The sequence below is a fragment of the Podarcis melisellensis genome (assembly GCF_964234715.1).
Source record: "Podarcis melisellensis genome assembly, chromosome: 6".
Classification (NCBI taxonomy): Eukaryota; Metazoa; Chordata; class Lepidosauria; order Squamata; family Lacertidae; genus Podarcis; species Podarcis melisellensis.
This window is the reverse complement of record NC_138538.1, coordinates 70470938-70492596: the sequence shown is the minus strand read 5'-3', so window position 1 is coordinate 70492596 and position 21659 is coordinate 70470938. Positions and strand designations below refer to the sequence as shown.

Sequence of the window (21659 nt, the reverse complement as noted above, 5' to 3'; positions counted from 1 at the left end):
CCTAATCATTGCGTGTTGAGGTCCCCAAGCCACCCCCCAAATAACTCACAACTCACACACAATTTTTGTTTAAGGTTTTTGGCATAATTTTGGCCACAACTTTATTAAAATACATAACTGTGAGTGGTTGTTTAGGCATTGGTTAAGACTATCTGTCCCTCCCCCCCACCTGGGGACAGAACTGACTTCCGATCTCCCTCGGAAGCCAGTAAGGGAAAACAATATTGGGGAGCAACGGAGCTGAGTCACAGTCCCTCATCACTCACCCGCATGCTCCCCAGGGCTTGCCGGCCCTAGCCCCGTTCCAAGGATTTGGACAAAATCGTGGCAAGCCCCTGGATTCCTTTAACGGAATTCCCTTCCACAGCAGCATTGGAGGGGCAGGCCCAGCCTATCCTTACCTCTCCTCCAGCTAATTTGGTAACCAATGCCTAACCACAACCTTACAAGTTGTGACAATTTGCTATGCAGGCCCAGCCAATCAGCCAATTGGACAACATTCCTACGAAGCCCCTGCCCCAAAGGCAGATGACTCCATGACAGGCATAGCAAGGTCAACATGAAAACCATTAAACTGAGGGTGGGTGGGCGGGTGATCCGGTGCACACAGCAAAAGAGAAAGCAGCAAGCTGCGTGCCCAGAATTTAAACATGTTAGATCCCACCCACAAAACTGCAACATGCAATTCCCATAGCAACCCAGTCAACCAATCATTGCCAGAGGTCAACTTAGCAACCCTGACCTGGCAACAGGGGTGGCTCAGGAGACCCCACCGCAACACGTGCTCTCATTTTAGGGAGAACACGCTTTATGACTTAAGCTTTCTGCATGCATGTCCTCCAAGATCTCCATAAGCAGAGGGTGATGTGCAGGTGCTTGCCATGGTCTGAATAGTTGTCACTGTGATTCAGGAAGGTGTGGCAATGTTCTGTGCCTCCCTGCTTATAAGGCCTGTGGTGCAAATCCCCTCAGTTGCTTTGGGTTGAAACAACTGGAGGGGCCACAGACAATAGCTTTCCATTTTCCTCTTTGACTGCTCAGTTGTGGCTGGGAAAAGGAAGTAGCTGGCCAATGAAGGATGGCAATCAAGTTACCTCCCTGTACAGAAGCATCTTTCAACCATTGGCTGCTTCTTTCTCCCAACCTAGCCCCGACATAAGAGATAAAGCCAGAAGGTATGGGAAGAAAGTGGGGGTGGAGTGGGGAGAAAAGATACATATGGAACTGCTACAAGACTCTAATTTCCATTGCACTCAGTTTCAGCATCTCAGCACCAAGGGGTGGTTGGTTGCCTCCTCTGTTCCAGGTACCTCCTGTCTTTTGAGTTGGGAGCTGGGCCTTGCCAACATTCTTATATGCCAGGGTTGTGCCACTGTTAGTGAAGGGTGAACTTCCCTTAGCTTCACTCAGGATTGGCTTGGTATGACTGTTTATGAGTTTTGTTGGCAACAGTTCAGAACAAGCTCATCCGTTCCCCAAGTGTTCTTTCCCAGCTTGTAATGTTGGCACTTATGTGCAGGTGTTGTTGTGCACCTATGTGGTCTTGCATCGGTTTGTTGCTGTGGCAAGAAACCATCAAGAGACGTAATTGACACAGGAAGAGAGGGGACTTGCCAAGCAACTTCGGTGGGTAGGGCTGGGTCACATAGCTACACAGAAATCTATGAACGTTTCATCAAGGATAAGGGATTCACATCAAAGAGCTGTGCATGTTTCCACATAGCAGTTGACTTCGGGCAAATGATTTGCAGATTCTAGGGGTGTGAACCAACCACAAGAGTTAGTTCAAAGACCACTTTGGTGCTTTGATTTTTTTTTTTCTTGGATGAATTCAAAGGCTGCCCAATTCAACTTGAATGTCTGAGGCAATTTGTTTTCTTGCACCTGCTTTCACTATTGGGAATTTTTTTAAAAAATGGCTATCACCTTTCCCTCCTTTTGACCAAAGTACATCAAATTTACAGGCATGGTACCCCTCCAGAGTGGATAAAAGTCATCATATTTCAGGCAAACAGGTCCAGGGGATTTTGTGGTGGACACCTCTAAAATATGCCCCACCCACACCTGCAAAAAATGATCTCAAAACATAATAATTTTTGGTTGCCATCAGATGAAATTTGCAGGCAAGCTCATCTCTTCTGAGAGCATGAATCCTGCCAAATTTCAGGAGGATAGCTTTGGTGATTTTGTTGCATGAGTAGCTGTTGCTCTTGTAAGGTCAGTGCAACAGGGATAATTTAATCTCTGGTAGTGTTTTGTGGACAATTCTCTGACGGCCATATTCTCTACTAAATTTCCATCTTCAATGGTAGGCCCACATGCAATGCATTGCAGTATCCAGTTAAGAGGCTACTGGAGCAAAGATTACTGCAACATTATCTTGTCCAGGCACAGCCATAGAAGGAAAATGAGTTGAAGGTAGTATAAATAATGAGGCCACCTGGGGCTCCTGTGACAATGCTGGATGATAAGTCCCAGGTATGGAGCCACTTACCCACTGTGCTTGTCAGAATTTAGCCTCCTTGGCCCGTACCCAGCCCATTACTGAATCCATGCATGTGCACAGCTTCACCTGACTCTGATGGTATGAAGGACTAGAGTTGAGTGTCTTCAGCAAACTTCATTCCAAACTCTGATGATGACCTCACCCTGCAGATTCACGTAGATATTAAGGAGCATGAGGTACAGTGGTACCTTGGGTTAAGTATTTAATTCATTCCCGAGGTCCGTACTTAACCTGAAACTGTTCTTAACCTGAAGCACCACTTTAGCTAATGGGGCCTCCTGCCGCCGCCGTACCACTGGAACACAATTTCCGTTCTCATCCTGAAGCAAAGTTCTTAACCTGAAGCACTATTTCTGGGTTAGTGGAGTCTGTAACCTGAAGCGTATGTAACCTGAAGCGTATGTAACCCGAGGTACCACTGTACTGGAAGGAGCCTTGCAGGATGCCACAGCACAACCGCCAGGGAGATAAGCAGATACCTCCAACCCAATGCTTCTCCCTGACCCTGACCCTAACTCTACAGGTAGGAATGGAACCCCTATATCACTGTGTCCCCAACACCCACTCTACAGAGCCAATCCAGTCTGAACCCAGACAGGACTGGATCTAGCTAATTCGCTATATCCTGAATTTAATTACCCTCTCTCTTAAGCACCTTGACCCCAAAGGGTATATTAGTGACTGGGTGACAGTTATTACAATCTTCTCCAAAGAGAGCTTCTTAAGGAGTGGCCACACAACTGACTTTCTTAAGGCAGTTGACACCACACCCTCTTGCAAAGGAGCACCCAGCACCTCTTGGACCCACCAAATCAATCCCCTCTGGCTCTTGCTTAATAACCAAGATGTGCAAAGTCAAGCATACAAGTAGTTGTCCAAGCTCCTTCCGGAACTGGTGCTTGATCCAGAACATAGCTGAGCATTACAAACCAGGAAATTAGGAATTTTGGTGACATCAGCAGCCAAGTCCAATAATTAAACTAGATTTTTAGACACAAATACAGAAGCGTATCTTTCTATTGTTCCTTGCATAAATATTTTGTGTGTGTGTTTGAGGTGCTATATACATCAATGAAATGTATTCTTAAAAAATAATAATAATAAGCAACACAAATGGTTGATTTTGAAAGTTAGAGTTTATAGAACTTCACATATGACAAAGTGCTGCAGTTTTCCAGTGTCTGGATTCTGTGATGTAAATGTTTGTGGAAAAAATGGTTTCACATTGAAGGGCAAAGCTACCATTGCTGCATTCTTGTGGAATCATATAAAAGGGTGATCATTCAGTTTTTCAAGAAAGCCTTGGTACGTGGTTTGGCTACCTTAAAAATATATAACTATTGTACAGTGCAAAATAAATAAGAACCTTAAGGGAAAACAATGTAGAAGAATGTGGCTGTTTTTGTTTATGTCAAAACCACTATCTTACTACAGTGGTACCTCTGGTTACGTACTTAATTCATTCCGGAGGTCCGTTCTTAACCTGAAACTGTTCTTAACCTAAAGCACCACTTTAGCTAATGGGGCCTCCCGCTGCTACCGCACGATTTCTGTTCTCATCCTGAAGCAAAGTTCTTAACCCAAGGTGATATTTCTGGGTTAGCGGAGTCTGTTACCTGAAGCGTATGTAACCCGAGGTACCACTGTATTTAATAAAAATGTAAGAGTGTCATCACACATCAGTAGTTTGTGTAGTTGCCAAAAGATGCCAATGCATAATGCCGTGTGACAAAACAATTCTGAGAGCTGCTCACCTGCTGCTGGCCCATCACAGCAATGAGTGAGGAGGTCAGAGATGGATGGAGAAAGACAGGCATCCAGGCAACACAATGGCCCATGAGAGCAGGTAAGCAAACAGACCAGCAGCCCAGGCAGGTGAGTGAGTGGTTGACATGGGAGGGTGGGTGGGGCAGATGGCCCAGGCAGGCAGGTGAGCAAGTCAGCAGGTAGCCCAGGTGAGCAGTGTGGGTGGGTGGCTGACCCAAGTGAGCCACAGAGGAAAAGCAAGGGTAGTCCAGGACAGTCCCCCATCAAACCACCATGCTCTGCTGTCACTACCCACTGCTTTCCTCCTCCTTGCTCTCCACCACTGAGACTGAAAGTGACACAGGTGTGAGGTGGGCAATATGAATAGCAGACAGGAGGAGGTCTAAGGTGACTGGTTTGGGGGCAAGCTGTGGGGGCAGAGGTGGTGGTGATCTGGGTGAGCTGTAAGGTTTGGGTGAGAGGTAAATAGTGGTTTAGGCAAGGTGTAAGGGAAGGGGGTGGTTTGGGTGAGCTCAAAGTGGGGTTGGCAAGGTCTAAAGGGTGGGTGAGCAGCCCCTAGGCTATACATATTTGATTGGAAATTACAGAAGTGACTGAAATGACAGGGGAAAAGGAGGACTATTAATTCAAAGGTCTGCAATTATACCCAGATCTCTTCAGTAGATTCTTTTTCTTTCTTTCTTTCTTTCTTTCTTTCTTTCTTTCTTTCTTTCTTTCTTTCTTTCTTTCTTTCTTTCTTTCTTTCTTTCTTTCTTTCTTGGTGGGAGGAGATAAATTTCTATTCTATGGAAGCTCCCTTGCCCTTTAATGGGAAATATTTATCCACTATAATACAGCCATGTTTAAAGATCATCCAGAACGACAGGTGTCCCCTTTTACCTAATGGAAAATACATTCCTCCTGTTGTTTATGCCTCAATCGCCAAACCTCAAGGTAAATGAACAAATTACTTCTCCACTTCCGTGTGAAGTGTGGGGAGTTATGGAAACAACATACAGAGCCTTATTGTTGCTTTGGGCTTCATACCACCTATTGAGTTGCTCAAGTCTGCTGATTTTCCACACTTGTTACTTAGATAAATAGATGATTTGAAGAAAAACAACAAACCATCAGGCAGCAATACCCAAAGAAACTCCGACAGTAAAACAAGTCTGTTGATCTACAGGCCCGTGTGACCTTTTGTATTTGCTGAAACAGCCTGTTTTAATTACTAATGGATACGGTTGCACTCCGATAAACATTACTGACGATTGAAAACAGCACCTTTATAAGCAAAGGATTTGTAGAAATTTAATCTCTGCAGCTTGAACTCAACTCGGAGTATTATAGCAAGAACAAAGTAACCCCTTGAAGAAGTTAATGGACAACTAAGTGGAATGGCTACATGTGTCATACACTGAGTAAAGAGGGACTGACAAAAACCCATTAGTGCCTGAAGGGGAAAAGCAAAGGCAGAAATTCTATCACTTCCAGATGAGCCCTCCTTGCATCTCCCCAAACTCTCTATTAGAATGACAGGGAAGAGGGAGGGCTATTAATCCAAAGGTCAGTGCAATTATACCCAGATTTCTTTTATTGAAAAGGCGCTGGAAATTATCTAGAATGTGAGTGTTCTGAATGGAAGAATTGATACTTTTAAAAATCCCATTTCAGTGGCTTGGTACTGAAAGTAACAATTCTACCTGTCATATGAAAGATGGGGAGGGGAGAGGGCAAGAAGTAACTTTCCAGCCTAGACTCTGGCTGAACCGCAACGTAAAAAGGAAAAGCACTTGATTTTCCATCCCTCAGCACACTTTGGGAAAATGTTTCACTTATATTGCCCTCCATATGAATTCCTCTTCCTTATCTTGAGTGATGACATCATTAGTTAGCCAAATTGGGATTGGCTGTGTGGGATTGTGACATCATCTCCTTCAGTGCATGGTCTCTGGTTGTTTTTGAGAATCCCACCTAACTAATGCAGGAAGTGGCAGCCAGTTACCAAGATTGGTATCGAGACACCAACTGTTGTTGTTAATTTCATTTCCATACCGCTTCATATTTTTAAAAGGGAGGAATCTCAAAGTGGTTTACAACCTACATTAAAACATCAATGAAAACAATCCAGAATAAAACATTACTCAAGAAAGTCAAATATAAAGTATACATTCAAAGCAACATAATTAACAGTTAGGGTTAAGTGATGATGCTCAAAGGGTGATTATTTGTGTGAGCATTTCTACCTACCAAAATGAGAAGCTGCTAACCCAATATTGAGCTTGGAACCTATTCAGTACAGCTCTAGACTGAATCTGGACCATTCAGACAATGAGATAGATCACATCATTGTATGAATGGTGAGAAAACCAGGAGTTCCTGATTGAAGACCCATAGGATCAGAGCCATCTCAGCAACACAATTAGATTCAAGAGCGTTCGTATGGTTTGTTCTCCTTCTGTCTCCTGCTTTATCTCCCTTAGTCTTTTAATCCATAGGCAGGCAAACTAAGGCCTGGGGGCTGGATCCGGCCCAATTGCCTTCTAAATCCAGCCCGCAGAGGTCCAGGAATCAGTGTGTTTTTACATGAGTAGAATGTGTCATTTTATTTAAAATGCATCTCTGGGTTATTTGTGAGGCATAGGAATTCATTCATCCCCCCCAATATAGTCTGGCCCCCCCACAAGGTCTGAGGGACAGTGGACCAGCCCCCTGCTAAAAAGGTTTGCTGACCCCTGTTGTAGTCCAACAACTTCTGGAGGGCACCATTATGGTTTTCCCTGCATAACAACCTTCTCTGTAGGGAAAGGTATTGATGTTGGTAGCTTTAGCCTGCATCTGGTTGCTGGGATCTTCCCGGTGGCTGCCAGTGAGGCTTTAGACCCAGTCATGGCACTGAGGCTCTTCTTGGGGTTTTGGTAAACAGTCATTGCCCAGAAATCAGGGCTTAATTTGAGATGATGTTGATGTGATGCCTTGGCCCAGTATACCTGAAGGAGTGTCTCCACCCCCATCGTTCAACCCAGACACTGAGGTCCAGCTCCGAGGACCTTCTGCTGGTTCCCTCACTGCGAGAAGTGAAGTTACAGGGAACCAGGCAGAGGGCCTTCTCGGTAGTGGCGCCCACCCTGTGGAACGCCCTCCCATCAGAGGTCAAGGAAATAAACAACTTTCTGACTTTTAGAAGACATCTGAAGGCAGCCCTGTATAGGGAAGTTTTTAATGTTTGATCTTTCATCATGTTTTTAATATTCTGTTGGGAGCCGCCCAGAGTGGCTGGGGAAACCCAGTCAGATGGGCAGGGTATAAATAAATTTATTATTATTATTATTATTATTATTATTATTATTATTATTATTATTATTATTATTATTATGTCTTACAGAACTCACTGACTTTCAGTGCAGTGTATCCCCATGCAGCTGAGCAAGCTTTCAAAACCTAACCTGCCCGAAAGATGCGAACCTCTTGTATTTCCTTGAGATGCCAACAGATCTGCACTCCATTTCATACAATACGGTGGTTTTGAGAAGAAAGGATCCTAATAGATGTTTGCAATTTTAAAAAGGCCCTCATGATTTTGCTTTTACAGTTCCATGTTCTGAAAACAGGATTTGGTTTTCAATATGAAGACTTCCCCCCCCCCACTTCCCCCATCCTTTTGGCAGGAATCATGAAAAGACAATTTTATACAGATAGAGCATATTTTCCTCAAATGGCACCGTTGTTGCTTTATGTGGCCTCTGGAAGCTTCTGACCTGGCACTAAGCCTTTCCCCCGCACAAACCAGTCGAGCATAATGTTTCCTCCAACTTATTATGGGACAACAGAAGTAGCTGCAATCGGGACACTTCTTATCTTGAATTCCGAGGACAACAGGATCATTTCAGGGCAAGGGCACAACCCATTACTCAGTAATTTTCCTGATTGCAACCATACCAAATAAATAAATACATCTTCGAAACTGTGTTCATTATTAACACACAGTTGCTGCTACTGAACCCCACTCCTTGTATATTCTGGGTCCTGGTCTGCCGTCACATTTGTTGAGTAGTGTGAGAACCACTGTGGCCCAGTGCTCATGCTGAGGTTGGATAGCCATGTGTCATGGATGGTTTAGTTGAGATTCCTGCATTGCAGGGAATTGGACTAGATGATGCTCAGGATCCCTTCCAACGCTACAATTCTATGATTCTATAAAATACACAATAAAAAACAACTAATTCAAAAACGAAAGGCAAAATGTTAGCTAGTTAACAACTGATGGCAATCAGTGCGGGGTATAGATGAAACTCCCTTGTTCCAGAGTCTGGGCACAGTTACAGAGAAGACCTGTTCTATCACAATCAATTAAAAGTATTTTTGTGTGTGTTCTGTGTTAAAAATGCAATCTTTCCCCTCTTTTTTTGGAGAGGGGCGTGCTGTAAAATATGCAAATCTGTTCTAGGAAATGAGTGATTGCTTACTGTGCGTAATAGATACCTAATTGCCGAGTGCTCTAGCTCAGTGGTTCTCAAACTTTGTCTTCGTGAGCTTTCCACAATAAACTTGTTGAAGATTCCCCAGGGATAATAAGAGGGCCGATGAACCATTATGCTAAGTACTCAACAGGACAGTGCTCTTCTCCACCTGATATTCCTGCTACGCTGTCATTATCTGCGAACTTTTCAGTGTGAAAAGCGTGCCTGTTTTGTTCCCTGCACTTTTCTCTACAACAAAGGCTCCTTCAGCCTGAGGACTTTCATTTTGATGACCAGGAACTCTCTCTTAGGCCTGTGAATTCCTGCATGCCCAATGAACAGATTGTGTTGGACCACTGTTAGACCACTTTTAAATAGCTGGCTTCCCATACTTGTCAAAAACTGAGAGAAAGGGCAATATAAGAGTGCAGTGGAAGGCAGCGTCACTGCCATTTACCAACATGGAAACATATAGGGATATGTTTATTTATATATCCTTCCTGTTTTCATAGGAACCTGATATTCTATAGTTCTACTTCAGCTTTCCCCAACCTGGTGAAATCCAGAGATTTTGAAATTCTAGTTCCATCTGTTAGAATTCCTGATCTATGACTGCAGTCATAGGATTGTTGTCTTTCACATGACGGTATATGTTTTGACTCTACAGAGTGGGAAGTGATGGAGACAGGATGTTTGTGTTACTGTGTTCCATGAAGTGGGACTATTGTCCTTTGTTCTTTTTCTCTTTTCTGTCTGATGCTAGAGAGAGAGGGAGCCATGTTGCAGTGCTCCATGTGTGTTTATATGTAAATCAAGTAGATTAGCCAAAATGCTGAGTTGCTGAGGTCTGTTACGCAACTGTGAAGACTCTGCAGATCCCTAAGTGTGCCAGTGTCTGTTGGCATCGGTCGCTGTGATGTTGGGGCAGAAGAAAGCGTTTGAAGCTCCCGAACAATTAACCAGGAGGGAGAGAACATGCCAGTCAGGCATGTGTCTCTGCCAGGGTCCTACTCGAGTGTAGGCTGAGCTCCTGACACCATCATCCCTGACAATTAGCCATGTAATCTGGGGCTGATGGGAATTGCAGTCCAGAACACCTGAAAGGCACCAGGTTAGGGAGGCTGGTCTATGTTGTCCAGGGCTGCTGGGATCTGTGGACAGCTGTTCCAGGTGTTAAACCACTGAACTGAAGATGGCACTTCTTGGTAAGGTGACCTCAGGCCCTACCACCCCAGCTGACCTCGAGAGGAAAGTTTAGAATACAGCTTACTCTCTGAGTCAAGTCTTGCTTGAGCTAGGTTGTCCTCCAGTTCTGGTCCCAACTCCCAGCTTTGTCCCATGGCTCCTGGTTTCTGGCTCACCTCAGACTGCTACCTGCAGCCTCTCATACACTGTCACTTCTACAACCTGTACCCAACTACAGTTTAGCATAGGTGCTAAGCATCCTTTCGTAAAATTCTCTACCCCTCCCCGCTGCAATTGCTAACTGCCCCAGACACCAGTGGTATGCGGTGAAATTTTTCGCAGGGGAACAGTCCAGAGGCGCCAGCTTGCGAGAGTGATGGAAAGGGTGACATTGTAACATCCTGACATCAAGAGCATCGCGCCTCCTTCCATAAGCCAGGCAGAAGCTTCCTGGGCTTTGGGAAGGAGTTGCCAGGCCTGTGACAGGACGCTGGAGCCCTCCTGCCTTCCTCCCAAAGCTGGGTGGGCTTTGGGAAGGTGTGGGGAAGGGCTCTTGGACCCTTTAGGGGACTAGCCTAGTCCCCGTGCTCCACTGACTGCACAGTGGGTGAAAAGAAGACACTTAAAAAATAAATCTAGCAATGTTTGTCTATCTGACAGGCAGATGCTGTCTAAGAGGGTCTTTCCTAGCCCTGTTTTTAAATGGAGATGTCTTTACCTGTGCATGCAGGGACCTAACAATTGTAACCATACCCCAAAGCATATGCTTTGTCACTGAGTAATGGGCCTTCTCCTCAGTATGAGCCTAAAAGCATAATTTAAAACTTAACTAAGAAGTGGTTTGAATTGTGATATATATATATTTTTTGTGTGTGTTTGTATGTTAAGAACCACAACTTTATCAACAAATTGACTTTTGCAACTTCTTGTGTGCAAAAAACCCGAGGACCGCTCTTATTTAATTTCACTTTGCTTTTGGAAAATAAAAAATAAAAAATGAGAATTTGAGTCTTTTTTTTCTTTTTCTTTTTCTGGCAACAAGGGTTACAACAAAAGACATTGATTTTGGCACCATAATGGCAGCAGGCCCTTTTAAAATTTCAAAATAGGATAGAAAGGAGAAATTATTACTATTACTTCAGATGTCAGGTATACCAAGGCAGGAAAGAACACCGGACACTGATTTTATTTTGCTACAATCTGTCACATGCCTTTAAGTACAAGCGGAAAATGGAGACAATTGAAATGGGTTTTCACCTCTCTTAAATGTTCCATTTATGTCATTTGTTGACCACCTGTCTCCCCACAACATGTTGTGGCATAAGTCAACTTGACTGCACAATGTCACTAGCATGGCATGTGCACTACTGGCCATTTTAATGGGTTCCTCCCCCCTTAGACTAGGGTGGGGGTAGTCCTCCCATCTAAACCTGCAGTTCTTAGTGGAGGTACTTGCTCAAAAACAAGTCAAAGCTTCTTAAGAAAGAACCACCCAAATAAGTAGTCCTCAAACTTTTCCCACCCAGTGGACTATGTGAAAATTGCTGAGAGTCTTGGTGGGCCACCTAAAGATTTCTCTACCTTTTGTAGCAATTGTAAAGTGCTGTGCTAGATTGCTGTATGATTTTGAATTGCATTTTTACAGACAGGGCCGTCTTACCCATAGGTGCTAGGGGTGCAGGGCACCTGGGCACTGGGCTCTCAGGGGTGCCAGGCCGAGAGTCCAGGGCCCGGGAGTTGAGTCCGGGAAAGAGCCCGCCCATTGGTCAGAGCGCAGCAGAGGGCTCTTCTGCTGCAGGCAGCTCTGCGCTCTGAGTTGAGGGGCGACCGAGCCAGCGAGATGCTGGGGCAGCCAGCTGGCTCTGCCCTCCTGCGCGCCTGGGACTGGGCAACCTGGGGGGGGGCACCGGGTGGATCTTTGCACCCCGGTGCTGCATATGCTTAAGACAGCCCTGTTTATAGACATGCCCTGGATCACCTGAACGAAGCATGTGGACCACAGGCTGGGAACCCCTAACACGAACTTTTAATTTTAAGATAACAGCACAAATACATAGGTGTCTATATTTTCATGCATAAAATATTATGTGAATATTGCTTTGTGAAGTTATGCTGAGTTGGTGGTAGTAGGATTGAAGCATTATTTTAATATAACTAGAAAAATATTAACCTAAGGTGTGTGTACACTATTTAATACAAAGTTATTCAAAACAGATATTCATGTTCTTAACTGTCACAGTGGTGACACACACACACACACACACACACACACACCTAGCACTATGCTGTCCTCTGAATTTTCCTAATATGCTTCTTAAACATTCCTGTAATGTGCTTGTAGGAAACGTTTGAGCAGTCTGAAGGCCATGCTTGCTGGGACTGATGGCAATGGTGGACGTGGGTACCCTTGCGCAAGGCCAAAATTTGGCACCCACTCCCCCCCCTCACTGACTTCCCAAAGTCATCTATCCCAGATACCAGGCTTTGGGATGGCGGTGCAAGGGCTCTGGCAGGGTCCTCGAGCCCTACCACCTCCTCCCAAACCTGGGAAAATGCTAACTAGGTTTTGGGAAGGACTAAGGACCCTGCCAGAGCCTCACAGCTCATTCCCTAAGCCCAGTGCCTCACTTACCGAGCTTTGAGATGCCCCCCACCTTCAGCTCAGTGCCCAATTACACACCACTCTGCTCCTGCTGATGGGAGCTGTAGTTCAGCAATATTAGGAGGGCAAAAAGTCCCTCATACTCGAGCTAGCTGAACAGTGCCTATTCTGTTTGGCGGGGTCTCAAGGATTTCTATTCCAAGAGTGGAGACAGTAATGATAGGGCTGGGCAAACTGCACTAACTGGAAAGCTGACCCAGCAAAGGCAAGGGATGGAGTCAGTGTGGTGTAGTGGTTAAGAGCGCTAGTCTCGTAATCTGGGGAACTGGGTTTGCGTCTCCGCTCCTCCACATGCAGCTGCTGGGTGACCTTGGGCTAGTCACACTTCTTTGAAGTCTCTCAGCCCCACTCACCTCACAGAGTGTTTGTTGTGGGGGAGGAAGGGAAAGGAGAATGTTAGCTGCTTTGAGACTCCTTTGGGGAGTGATAAAGCGGGATATCAAATCCAAACTCTTCTTCTTCTCCTTCATGTGTATACCCAGTCCATGAAGGGGAAAAGCAAGATCACATCTCCTTCTTCCCATGTCCTCATGTTCAACAGAACATATGGAAAGGGAAGCCTATGTCTATAGAGGTGCATGCAGGGTTGGGAACCGTGACCAGCTGGGATTCGTGATCACATGAGATCCTATGTGTACTGGTTGTCTTTTCCAGACATTGTGTTGATTGTGCAAATGTCTAGCACAGGGTGGTAGGAAGGTGTTGGGGGTAGGCTTGGAGGCATGAATCCACTTTCTCTTCCATGTCCTGAAAATACATATGGATGGCGATCAACCTTAAGGATTGCAGAAGATCTGAGAAGGGTTTTGGAATGTGTTTGCATTCAAATTTTTGTTTGTTCCTTCATTCTCCCGCTTTCTCCTTTTAGTCTCTTTCAGGGCCTTTCTGGAAGACGGTTAAATTGTGCAAGGAATTCGTTCTCTTAACATGTTGCTCAGTTGTTATGGACAACTCAACACTTCTCTCTCTCCCCCCAAATACTATTGTGTATAAATCCTATGACAATTTGAGCCAAGTGACACACAAATCTTCTGTGAACAGCTCCTCAACTTCTTGTCACTTAAATTTTTTTTATTGCTAATGGATTTTTAAATATTCCATTTCCTACACATTTTTATTTGGTAGAATCAAACAGCGTGCACGAAGTACTTTAACTTGACTTTGATGTACACCATTTATCTGAATGAAAGATCAAGCCTTTTATTTACATGTTATGGATCAATTGCCTTTTAAAAATCTAACCCATTAATATTTCTTTCTTTTTAAAAAATAAAAAAAATCAATCACTGCGCTCAGTCACAGGAAGAAAGACATTCTAGAAGGGATCAATTTAAAATAAAATTGCATCGTCCAGACACAACCGATGTGGGGAGAAAGCAATATGATCTGTTCAAGTGTGAATAGGTACATATAGAAGGCCATATGAAGAACCAAAATTGCAATAGAACACTGAGCCTTTCAGGGTTACCCAGTTTCATCTAACTTTCTCCCATTGTTTCTTTCTTTCCTTTAATGAAAAGCAGCCATGGAAGGCTACACTCAGGAGCAGCAGATGGAGATGGAGGCTTGCATGACTTTCCCCCTATCAGCTGTTTTCCTCTATTAGAACCTATTTTCCTGTGAGATACGAGAGAGAAGTAGTTGGGGCAGGAATGGCCCTGCCTCACACCTTTCTTGGGTGTTTTTGTCTGGCTGGAGTATGTCCTTGGACTCGGACGTTGCTGCTTACTTGCCTGAATTGCAACTAGAGAGGGGTATATGAAGGAACTAGACTTCTGTACAAAGATGTTGCTCTGACCCCTTTTTCCTTTTGCTTTGCCCACCATTGGCAAGTGGCTCCCAGAATGTTTCCCACAATGCAATGTGGTCGTTGTGTTGAAAATGGGTCCTTAGCCCAGCGCTACGGGGGTGATTCCAATTTGGAAAACCAATATTCCAAACAGCATTGTGTACCACACCAGGAATAGCATGTGCCCATTTTTGGCAATACATTTTTGATTATTTTTTTTTATGGTTCTCTAACAAAAAGGCCCTGCTGGAGGAGGCGGGGGGGGGGGAGTAGATTGACGACAGCTTAATGAATTAAATATGTGCCAATTTTTAAGCACAGCACAGTTTCCAAACTGTTGGCTCAGGTAAGTTTCTCATTAGCAGACATTTGATGATTACATGCTTAGGATGAAATAACCACTTTTTTTGAAAAAAAACCCAACCCAAAACAGACTCTAATATCTTATGTGAAGGTCAAGCTCATAGATTCGAGTCCTTAATATTCTATCTGACATTCTCATTTTCTGAAGTATGAGTCTTTAGATACATAAGTCGTAGATACTGTAGTATTGTGAAAGCTTCTATGAGCAGCATTGCAATTAGGTATATCAAAAATCTCCTTGCCGTGACACAGATGTGAAAAGTGGACCAAAGTTACTTGCTACACTCATGTTCCTGTAGTAGCATTGTCTATTTCCAGGAAAGTACATTGTCTGTTTCCAGGGAACAAGCATTTTTAGATTAGAAACGAAACAATCACACTAATGCAAGGCTTCTGACTTGTGACTGAATATGAATTGTGTCGTAATCCAATGTATTAGCAAAACTGAGGCTATGGACTCCTTCTAAAAGGCTTAATCTTACCTATTGGCTTATTTTGTTGACTTCTTTGAAACTATTGCTTCAAAATGGAGGAAATGCAACTGTTAGGCCTAACTATGTTAAATGAGTTGATTAAACAGAATGAAAAGAAGAGAAAAGCCCCTTCATAACTTATTTTCTTTGGGAAAAAACACCCTGTAAAATAGCTTCTTTTGCATTTTCCTATTCAAAAATGTCTTCTAATAAAAGTTTGAAGTCTTCAAATATATTTGCCCCTCGAGCAAACTTTTTTTCATTTAATATTGTGTCTGTTAATTAGTGTTTCAAATTTGCAAATTCTTTATTGGTTTATATCAATGTAATACCCAAAGCTCATCTCATTGCCAGATTTGAATGAAATATGATCCTGTTTATTCTATTAAAATGAAGGCTGGAAACTGTTACCCAAATGCCACAGGAATTCTTGCCATTTTCTCATCAAATTCCTCATCAGATTCCACCCCCCCTTTTTGTTAAAGTCACATTGTTTTAGATTTTTGCGCCTTGGCATTTAAATGAAATTCAATGGGCCCCACTGGAGAAAAACATCTGCAGGGATATATTGTACATAATCTCCATTCCAATCAAGCAGGAGTGTACTAGTGTAATGGAAAAGATGCTTATTCTTACTCCACTTAGATTTACTGTGATGTGGCTATTGAGTCAATCTGTGTGAAAGAACACCTAGCAAATTAAAGTTAGAAGAACAGGGGGGCGAAAAAGTATTTCCCACCCCTAAGTAATCAGCTTCTTACTTCGTAAATAGTATTAATCTAAGACTATGACTTTGAAGCAATATGAAATTGAGGAATGTGTCTCGAGTAACCTAAAGGGACTTCACTGGGACTTACTTTAGAGTAAACTTGTAGAGAATTGCACCTTAAATCATTGATGCTGGAGTAGTCTCATGGAAATGCACGACACTCTTTTGGAGCAAGGCTTGAAGCACATGTTTAGAAATATCACATGGCACAGTCATCCTGGGAAAGTGCTACTTGATATTGCATCTGGAGGGTTGTATTTTAACATTCTCCCCTACATTAAAAAAAGTCTCTGTACATAGAAAAGTTAGGAAATCAGTCTGATCTAGGCAGGATCCCAGTTGAATTTATTATAATCAGGGAAGCATTCAAAAATGCTATTTCCTCCCACTGCAGGAGAGCTGGACCATGTGATTTTCTCCACCCCTGAGTATACTTATTAGTTCTCATTGGGTGACAAAATTCAGCTTTAAGAGTCCACAAGCCACTTAACTTGGCTATTGGCATTAAGCCCTATCCTGTAAACTCTGGCAATGAAGCAGGAAAGAAGCTCACAGGAAGTAATTAGTGGGGAGCCAGGATCAGGCTCCTATTGAGATAGACAGCAAGGAAAGTGATCCTATGGCCGTCCAAAAGTTGCTGGATTCCAACTCACATCAGCCCCAACCAACACGGCCAATGATTAGGAAAGATGGCCTACAGTTTCCCTACCCCTGATTTATAGAATAATCTTAGAATCCATGGAGGTAGAACTCTGCTGTCTCTGCCTCAGAGGAGGTAAGTTTGAGTCAGGTGCTCCTGGCTGGAAGAAGAAGACTGCTCTGGTAGAGTGCCCTGTCTCTAATGCCAAGGGATTAGATTAGCATAAGTGCAGCAGCTGATCCCCAGCTGTTGAAACAGCACCAGGAAAAATATGAAGCTCCTCGATCAACCAAGGCTCAAAAGTGCATTGATCACAATCAACACATGGAACTGCGCCTCCAATCAGATAATCTAGTGGGGAACAGGTGCTACGTGGCCTTCATAGTTGTTTTCACTAACCAGAAACAGTTGCATTATGTATGCTGTGTGCAATGCACATCAAAGGTAATCCTATATAGCAGCACCTTATTAGAGTAATGGGCCTTATTCTCTTCCACTAGCAGCTTTGGGGAGAGAAGTTCATGGAAACCTTATCCCAGGTTCGTCTCCTGGTCCCTCTATCCCAGTATCGTGTAACAACAACAGGCAGCCACAGATGTTGCCGAAGAAGATACAAGGACCTAAAGATAATCTACCTCCATGTGAAGACCTCATCCTCTAACCACTAGCAGGAGAGGGACAATTTAGAACAGAAGCAGGAGATTCAGACTTTGCTCGATATATTTTTACTGGTGAGGAAGTGGGAAAGCCCACATAAAATTGCTGAGTGGAGGCCCAGCTTCTGATGCCCTGTGATCATACTCACAATGCCATCCTAAATATGTATACCGTAGAGGCCCCTTTGAGAGCTGGAGTTGTGTAATAGTCAACGAACACGGGAGGGGAACCTTAGGGCTAGTAGTCAAATCCAGCTCTCCAGGTTCTCAGGACTCACTGCAGGTCATACTAGCAGAATTAAAAGGGAAAATCCTTGTGAAAATTTGTCAGAATTTTGGTGTAATGTTGTCCACATAAACACATTTTTCTATGCAGTTTTGACAAATATAGTACAGTGGTACCTCAGGTTACATATGCTTCAGGTTACATATGCTTCAGGTTACAGACTCCTCTAACCCAGAAATAGTACCTCAGGTTAAGAACTTTGCTTCAGGATGAGAACAGAAATTGTGCTCTGGCGGCATGGCAGCAGCATGAGGCCCCATTAGCTAAAGTGGTGCTTCAGGTTAAGTACAGTTTCAGGTTGAGAACAGACCTCCGGAACGAATTAAGTACTTAACCCGAGGTACCACTGTACACACATTTCTGGAAGCAAGTTTCCCTTATTGATTGAATTTTTGTATGCTGTTTATACTACTGTGTGCACAATCAACTACAATATATACATTTTTGTACACATTTCTTGACTGGCAAATTGCGATGCAAAATTCAGAAATGTGTGATTTTCAAAGGACGGCGATGTTTGGGTCCGCACATTGTTTCAGAGTGCAAATTTCTCCACCAACCCTCCCAACACTGGCATTTCCCCTGCCCCTCAGTAAGAACATTGGGCTAGGACTGGAGAGATGGTGGTCCAAATTCTCACTCAGCCCACTAGGTGAGGCTGGGGCAGCTACTCTCAGCCTAACCAATCTCATGAGGTGGTTGTGAGGATAAACTTGTAGAAAGGGAACTACGAGTACCCCCTTCAGATCCTTGGAAAAAGGGGTTTGGGCATGTCTCTGTACCAGAGCCTTGTGTTTGCAGAGTGAAGCAGAGCTCTATTAAGTAGAAAAGAGCTCTATTAAGTAGAAAAGGGACACAGGTGGCACTGTTGGTTAAACCACAGAGCCTAGGACTTGCTGATCAGAAGGTCGGCGGTTCGAATCCCCGCGACGGGGTGAGCTCCTGTTGCTCGGTCCCTGCTCCTGCCAACCTAGCAGTTTGAAAGCACATCAAAGTGCAAGTACATAAATAGGTACCACTCTGGCAGGAAGGTAAACAGCATTTCCGTGCGCTGCTCTGGTTCGCCAGAAGTGGCTTAGTCATGCTGGCCACATGACCCGGAAGCTGTACGCCGGCTCCCTCAGCCAATAAAGCGAGATGAGCGCCACAACCCCAGAGTCAGTCATGACTGGACCTAATGGTCAGGGGTCCCTTTACCCTTGACCTTTACCTATTAAGTAGGGTGTCTTCCCCAGGACCAAACATCCTTGACCCTTGATCAACAGGTTAGGCCGTGTTGCTGGTGCCACCACTGGGGGCTGCCCAGTTGGCACTGACCTGTGTCAGGACCTAGTCAGTGGTGTGCCCCTGATTGTGGAATGCCCTCTCTAGTCAGATATGCCTGTTTCCATCTCTAATAACTTTCAGAAGGACTTTGAAAACGTCTCTGTTACCCAGGCATTTGGTGGCTGGATAACACTGTTCCTTTTAGAATATTTTAAACCATAACTGCTTTTAGATGTTTTTACAAATAATTGTTTTAAGAAGCTGCGTTTGCTTTGTTTTCATTTTTTTATTGTAGAGCCATTTGCCGTCCTGGGCTCCTTGGAGAGAAAGGGTGTATCATAAACCCAATAAATAAATTTGAACCGGATCAACTCAAAATTCCCTAACCTAGGGTGAGAGTCATATTATTGCACAGCATACCCAGGGCTGTCAGTGTCTTCAATGGGCAACATGCCTCCCGAAGCAAGCAGTTCTATAGGGGTTCACCCTCAATATTTGCATCTCGGAGGATGAACAGCTGAGACTGCATAGAATGCATTCTGTAAATTACTGATTGAAGCTGAATTTCTGGTATCTTCTTAGAAGCAGTCGCACCAGATTAAGAAGGGGAAAAAAATCCTACTCCATTGTCTCTCACCAGATCAAACAACTGCTGAAACTATGGCAGCCAATGAACACAGATCAATGGTATCTGCAGCCACCACGTTTGTGTAGGTTTAATCCATTTATGTGGAAATCAAGTTACAGCTTGTCTGGATGGATATTTTTTATTTTTTCTTTACTGGAAGCAATTGATAACATTACTTCAGAAGAAATTAATCCAGGGAATTAATTAGCAAAATCTAATATCCAATAAAAGTAGCTAGGAGAAAGATTTCATGGGTGGTCAATTGTGACATTAAATGTATGGGAGGAGAAGAAAACTCAGAGTGACTCTTTCCATACAGAAGCTGTGGAGATATAAAAGGAAAGGGCCCCGATAACATTGTGAGTAAATAAAAAATGAAGGAGGCTGTCTGTGCTCGTATTATTCTCCTTGATCATTTAAGGCGGCCATGTGGAAAACAGGCCAGGGCTTTTGCACTGCTAGATTTTGGATAGAGGATAAGCTACACCTTATAAAGGTGCAAGGGTGCTCTACTGTTTTGCATCTGGCCATGTTCCAACCTTTAAAGATTGTATTTTCCAGACTGGGAGACCGGAGCTGACATCCTATGCCCACTTACCTGGGGAGCTCAATTGGACTAGATATGGACTAGATATATATGGATAGGATATCTGCTTAAAAAGCAGAGACATCACCTTACCAACAAGGGCCCTTTCAGTTAAAGCCATGGTTTTCCAAGTAGTGATGTATGGAAGTGAGAGCTGGACCATAAAGAAGGCAGATCACCGAATAATTGATGCTTTTGATTTATGGTGCTGGAGGAGACTCTTGAGAGTCCCATGGACTGCAAGAAGATCAAACCTCTCCATTCTGAAGGAAATCAGCCCTGAGTGCTCACTGGAAGGACAGGTCATGAAGCTGAGGCTCCAATACTTTGGCCACCTCATGAGAAGAGAAGACTCCCTGGAAAAGACCCTGATGTTGGGAAAGATGGAAGGCAGAAGGAGAAGGGGACGACAGAGGATGAGATGGTTGGACAGTGTTCTCGAAGCTACCAGCATGAGTCTGACCAAACTGCGGGAGGCAGTGGAAGACAGGAGTGCCTGGTGTGCTCTGGTCCATGGGGTCACGAAGAGTCGGACACGACTAAACGACTAAACAACAACAATGGATAGGATTGGACTGTAAGATATGGTTTCAAGCCCAAGTAGTCTTCAAACCTTTTCTGTTTTGAATTATAAATAAATCAATAAACTTTGGTCCCACCATTCCTCTCAAAAGAGCTCAGGGCAGCGTACAACAAGGCAGCAAAACACTACAATTAAAAAGAAAACAGATTGATAAACAGTTTGGAAAATTAAGAACATCTAAAAACATTTAATAACAGTCACATTTCCCCACAACTAATACTTTCAAGTTTTCCAGGAACAGTATCTTTTGGCTGGAGTGCATATTCTTCCTGGATATTAATAACTGAGGGCGACAGATGCATTTTGCCAGGGAGGGAACCACCCCTGAGAAGTTGCTGTCATGGGTCAGCATGAACCAGGCGTATTGTTTTCATAAAAACATGGAGTTGGAAGGGTCCACATGGTCATCTAGTCCAACCCTCCTAAATACAGGAATCTTTTTGCCCAATGTGGTGCTTGAACCCACAACATGGAGTACCACGCTCTACCACCTGAGCTATTGGGAAGTACAAATTAAAGTACACTTTAAAACATGAACCAAATGTGGGAGGTAGTGTAAAAGCAGTCAGAGGGAAGATTTCAAGGTTGTTGTTTTTTATGTCCACTGTCCAGCTTTGTTACACAACTATTGAAGGTTCAGGAGCCCTGTCCTCTCCCTTCCACCCCCACCAGGAGGCAGCTGCAAAGGAAGCAACAATGAGGACTAGGGGCAGCAGGGGCAGTGAGTATTGGGCATGGGCTTGGGCAGATAGCCAATGATGCTGACCCCTAGCACCAACCCCAAAAGATGCAAAAGAAGCTGAAGCCTTGCAAGGGACTAAGTTTGGATTGAGCTGCTAATCACTTGCAACATTGACTCTTATTTATCAACCAAAGGGGGGTGTGTGTGTGTGTGTGTGTGTGTGTGTGTGATACTGCTGCTTCCATTACTAATATCATCACCTAGATCTGATGCAGCCCATGCAACAGGCTGTTGTAGATAAAGGAAACTAAACCTCCACACACCTCCAGCTCGCCTGAAGGTTGGGATCTCCTTCCTCATGTCAAACAAATGATCAATA

The 21659-nt window shown here is 43.9% G+C and overlaps 1 long non-coding RNA gene across 1 annotated transcript; it reads left to right on the top strand.

Moving 5' to 3' along the window:
• The first annotated feature begins 4254 nt into the window (after positions 1-4254).
• On the top strand, positions 4255-7819 carry LOC309371553. Its single transcript, XR_014169190.1, has 2 exons — positions 4255-4352; positions 7638-7819. It is a non-coding gene; the product is annotated as an uncharacterized lncRNA (long non-coding RNA).
• The last annotated feature ends 13840 nt before the right edge of the window (positions 7820-21659 follow it).